Raw genomic sequence first — 5,908 nt, forward strand, 5'->3', positions numbered from 1 at the left:
CTGTGCATGATAGGCACTCCTTTGTTTATAATTTTTTGTTTTCACACAATTCCTATCTTTTCCTTTCTGAAGCAGTAAAAGCACCATGTCAGTTCATAGTTGTGTGTGCAGAACAGATGAAGTATCTTGCTCAAATATTAATGTTTATTTTCCTGTTTGTTTCTTAGGTGCTGTATTTTCAGTTTTCACACTAGCCTTAGGAAACTTAGAGATGTCTTATTAATCAGTAGTTCACATGAGTGTAAGTAAGGGATGAACTCCCTGACTTTAACCACATGCTTTGGCCACCATCAAGTATATTATTTCAGCATTCTCCTTGTATTGCACAGTGCTTGAAACAAAGAAAAGCATGAAATGAGAAACCAATTTGGTTATCAAATTTTTTTTTTTGTTATTGTGATCTGCAAATAAGTATTTTCCGTGTACTTATGAAGTGGGGACTGCAAAAAGTACAGAATTTTGCATAAAGTTGATTAAAGTAGTGGTGATCCCCACACCTGACTCTGAAATCTGGATTTTTCCATAGCATGGCCTTTTTGAAAGCATGCCATGTGTCAAGGCCAGAGAGAGATATATACAAAAGAGCTATTTTGGGATATGGAATATTTGTCCATTGTAGGTTATCTTGCAGAAAACAGAGTAAGGGGCATATACTCATTAGCAGGCATTTCATAGACCAGTAGAATTCCTATGATCCTCTGCACCATAGTCCATCTTCATGCTTTTTGTTTAGGCATCTCAATACTCTTCCATACATTTACAGAAAATTACCAGTACAGAGTTGAACTTGTCCTCTGAATTACAATACTGATACAACATAGAGTAGAATTGCAGTGCAATATAGTCATTATGTTTTTTCATCATTAACTTAGCATTTTTGTATCATGTATACCTTCTGTGCCAGTGCACCAGCAAGAGGATACCCATGAAAAATGTGCATCTACATAAAGGTCACTGTAAAAGTAATTACAGGCACAACAAGGACAATAGCTTAGGGGCATTACAAATCTAACAAATATGCAGACACACTAGGTAGGAGCCTCCGAAAAAACTGCACTGGAGTTGCCTTCTGCCAGTAGCCTGTTAAGGGTTAGGCACTAAAGGCTAAAAAGCGGCACTGGAGTTCACTAGTCATTAAAACTTTTGCCATGGCCGCCCCCTTGGAGTTCCTGAAGGGAACAGGCATCAGAGATATAGATAGATATATAGATTTTTTTGCAATGATATTTACTGTACTGTATGGAGAAATTACAATGGTAGGTTATGAAAAAAAAATATATTTCTGATTAGTGGAGTCCAAATGACTGAAACCAAACTGAAAAACATATTCAAATGATTATACATTGTTCAAAATAAACTACTACATGGTTTAGGTACCATTTTAATGAATTTTTCACAAATCAAATATAAGTACTCACAAAAGAGTAAGGGAAACATTATTTCCAAACCCAGAATTATTCCTAAGCCCAACTCCCTTGCAGATCAATTAGTCCGGGTTTTGGAATAATCATTGTTTTGTGGATTTTACAGAATATGATGTAAATTTATTTGTTGACAGTGATAGTTAATGCTCCACACTTATGTGACCTTTTCCGATATAAGTATGATAAAGAATAGGTTCACTACCTATGAGTAAATTAAACGGAATTATTAGAAAAATTAAGAATACAAGGAAATTAATATGTTAGTAATTAACAATTAAACACATTATATGCATTCACCTGTAAGTAATTTTTGTAGATAGCATGAATTTGATGCTTACCATTATTCTAATTAATACTCCATCAGTCTTAAATTCAGTCAGTCTTAACTTTTACCTAAGAAAATAGAATCCAGTCCACCTAAATGATATAGTCCAGAATCTAATTAACCAGAATCTTGGACTTATTCAGATTGTGGAATTACAAATATACAGTATACTTTGTGCAATAACCTTGTGCAGTAACGTGAATCATCAAGAATTAGCACTCAAGTTGAAAATAGTTAATGATAATGAAATATCCAAACATATTTTGGATCATTTAATATGACCAATTAAGCTATCATGGCAACAATACATTGGTGAAGCAGTAGATCAAAGAATATTTCTAAAAACTTGTTGCCTCTATTAGTGTTAAACAGCACCTTCTTTAATATAACCTGCGCAGTATAAATTATTGTGAAACAAAGAATAGATATGTCCAAACGTTAACAATATCAAATTACTGTACCTCTGTCTTTAAGAAATACAGTTTGGCAGGAAGTGAGGGAATCTTCATATATACAGTGACTCAAGCAGGCAAGTTATGGTAATATGGACATTGTTGAACAGCTAACTTGTGAACATAATGTGCACTTGCTACATAGTTTAAGATAAGGAATGAAACTGATCTCTCCTGCACACCATTCCTAAACCTGTTTATCATGCATAGTCTTAAATAATATAATACTTTTAAGAGATTAACCATAATCAGGTTTTTGTACAACTTTGAAATTATAAATTGAAAGGTAGTTAATCTTAATAGTATCTTTCTCAGGCTAAAAAGTGCTGAATAACCAGTAGGTTTTAGTGTTTACAAATGCCACAAAATCAGTTTAAAACACAAGCGTATGAGCAAATATTGTATCAGTCACAAGAAGAGCATTGTTCAAAATGCTTAATGTGTGAAAACTGATTTGGAAAATTCAGTCATTCAACCACTGCAAAGCGTGCACTTTAAGTCACTGCTTCAGAAAATCATAAGGTAAGAATTCCTTAATCATTTTGCTGCACAAATGGTTTCTTCTTATGGCCTTCCCAAGTGCCCAAAAAGATTTTAATTTTTTCATGAAAAAGAAAAAATATAGAAACAATCTTTTTTCTTATGAATTGAGAATTAACAATTTCTAGCATGGAAAAAATACACTGGTTACTAGATTAGCCAATCCTAATTGAACAGTCACATTTGTAATTTTCCTTTATATGAGTAGGTGCACAAAAAATTAGCAAAACCATTTTTTTTCCTTATGACTTAATCAAGCATCCCTCACTTAAGAGAAACATTATTTCCCAGACAGTTACCCCCTTTCTTAATAAATTCAACTGCAATACTATGCACTCCACCATTCCTCCATGCAACTCTCTTAACACTTCCAGACTTACTTTTCTCGGTGCACTTGTGGACTGTATACCTTTCAGCATTCAAAGATATTTTTCTTTCTCTGGGCTAACCTCTTACAATGTAAAGAATTATAGATAACTTAATTTGGAATTTATTATAACAAACTGCACATGTCACCAACCTAGACAAAATTATACAGACTGTCTATTTCTAAGTAAGTCAAATATAGTGCACTATCTCCCACTGTTAAGCAGGGTGGCATATGCAGAGTTACCTCATGCATTCTCATTCCTTCCTAACATTTCTCTCACCAATAATTTCCATAAACCTGTTCTTTATCACATTTAATTTCTCCTTTCTCTTACATCAGTTTTATATGCCATCAAAGCTATTCTTCCTTCCCCTTTTCTTTCACCATCACACAGCTTTAATCCTTATAATACTCTATTCCTCATTCTGGTATTATTGTATCTTACCCACATCCTAATCACAAGATCCATTTTATCATGCTCTTTCTCATCAGTCTGTATACAGAAATTTATATTTTACTCCCAGAACAGCCCTTTCCAAAAAAAAAATAATATTTAGAAGTGACTAGATTTATGGTAAAAAATAATATTTAGAAGTGACTAGATTTATGGTAGCATGCGTAATAATAAACTATATTTATGGCTACGAATAATCAAAGAAACAATATTTGCTCATATACAGTCATGTGTAAATTGCATGTCAAAAACAGGCAGTTACCCAATGTAAGTCCCACTGTATTGTCCAAAGCTCAGCCATACATGATTGAAATTCCTTCACGGTAAAATTATCATCCTGAATTTGTGGTAAATGTATGCTGATCAAACTGGTGTTCATAAATGTTCCTGTTATCTTTATGTAAATTGATACATTAGAAGTTCCAATTAAATCTGGGATTCCAGGAGAATGAAAGTGGATGGAAACACCAAGCCTTGTCTGTATGTACTGCTGAAAGATCTAAACATTTAATGCTCAAGTTTTAATCCAAACAGTAAAATTGTTTCCTTTGGTATCACCAATTCACCGGTAACAGTTAAGAGTACAGTCATACATTATGCTTGTACAATTTGTACAGAGTAATAAATATGTCAACTTCAAGTTAACTTGCCTATTTTAATTAGTAAAGAGTAGACAGTATATTTTGTGATACATTCTAGACATAGGATAGAGTAATGTATATTCTGAGCATAAGCCTATGTATTCTGAATGAGATGATTTATTCTGAACATGAGGAGATGAAATATTACATTGCAAACAGTGAAAGGCAGCAGGAATTTATCTGGCCCCAAAGAATAGTATCACCATGATGTGGAGGGAGGCACAAAAGTTTAGGCTGCATTCAGCTTTTTGATAAAGGACATATCACTAATTTAGAAATGATTTCTCAGTTAATGATGGGTTTCGATTTTAGAGAATTAATTTTGAGTCTAGAAAGGGTAAGCTGAAGACAAATGCTCAAAATTCAACTGCAAAAACTTGGACTACAATTAATATGGAGAACTTTTCATTCAGTCAGTATAGTAGCTCCACCACCACCAGTGACTGAAATCTCAGTAACAAAAGCCATTAAATGTAAACACGTTTCTGCCAGTTTGTAGTCCATCTATACCTGGCATTAACTCACTTGCATCCCTCTTTGCCCAGCAAGCTGTCAAGTTGCATTTGTCCAGTAATGATTGAAGGGGTAATGGTTGGTATATTTCCTAAAGCTGACAGAAAACATGGACACTGGTACACTTGAAAAGAATGAGGTTGATGTTTTTGAAACTTGCACAAACATTTTTACAAGTTACATTTGGAACCTGCCTACAAGTCTTCCCAAAAAGAAATGAGCATGTTTGCATTTGGCAGCCTGCAAAAGTAGGATAAGGAACCATGTCTTTTCAAAATTCATTCCTGCCAGAGGTACAGTTGTGCACTTAATCCTTTGCATGTAAATGAAAATAAAGTAAAGGTAAAGATATAGCCAAGACATAAGGAAATACTGGCCTTAATGATTTAGAGAAAAGGTAAAAGGTGCATAGCACTTGTGAATGAGGAAAAAAAAGGTCACAATTAAAATGTAAGTGTCCATGCTTTCTGGATACAGTATTCTTTTAAAAAAAAAAGATATGTTCTGTAAGATGGTCATTACTGATCACACAGGGCAAAGATATAAAACGTCTATGCCTCCTGAGTTGGAAGCTGACGTGAGATTTTGTTGGAAAAGTTTAGATTCACCTTTGTGTCTAAGCATCTCAAAGGAAAAGACATTAATGCTTACCAGGCAAGGTGGGATTTGGTCATCTGTTGATGTTACTTTAGCATCAATGTTGAGATTTTGTTTACACTACATATAAAGTGTTACCTTCCATACACTGATCGTTAACAGTGTTAAGTCTATACATAAATCAGTATTCCATGTAAATTTTGTCTAACAAAGTCCAAGACAAGGAATTGAACATTAGACTTTAGCTTGCTCTCAGACTCACAAAAATGCCTAAGAAAGATGTGTAGGAGGAACTAGTGAATGCAACCAGAGAATTATTAGATAAATGCAGTAAAAATCAGAGCTTTACAAAGGTTATCACAGTTACGTGTTTCTATTCATGCTTTCTTGCCTGGCCTCCAGATTAAGGAAAATTTTCAGTTTGGAATTTAAAAGAGCTTAACCTGAAATTTTTAAAAATAAAAACTCAAGTATTAGGAAGAGCTAGTAAAAAACCACACTCAATCTAAAAAGCTTGAGCTAATTAAAATTCTGCCTAAGCACAGTTTATGTAGACAATAATATCAGTCAATGAATGTATTACTACTTAAAT

This window comes from Panulirus ornatus, chromosome 37, assembly GCF_036320965.1.
Source record: "Panulirus ornatus isolate Po-2019 chromosome 37, ASM3632096v1, whole genome shotgun sequence".
NCBI lineage: Eukaryota > Metazoa > Arthropoda > Malacostraca > Decapoda > Palinuridae > Panulirus > Panulirus ornatus.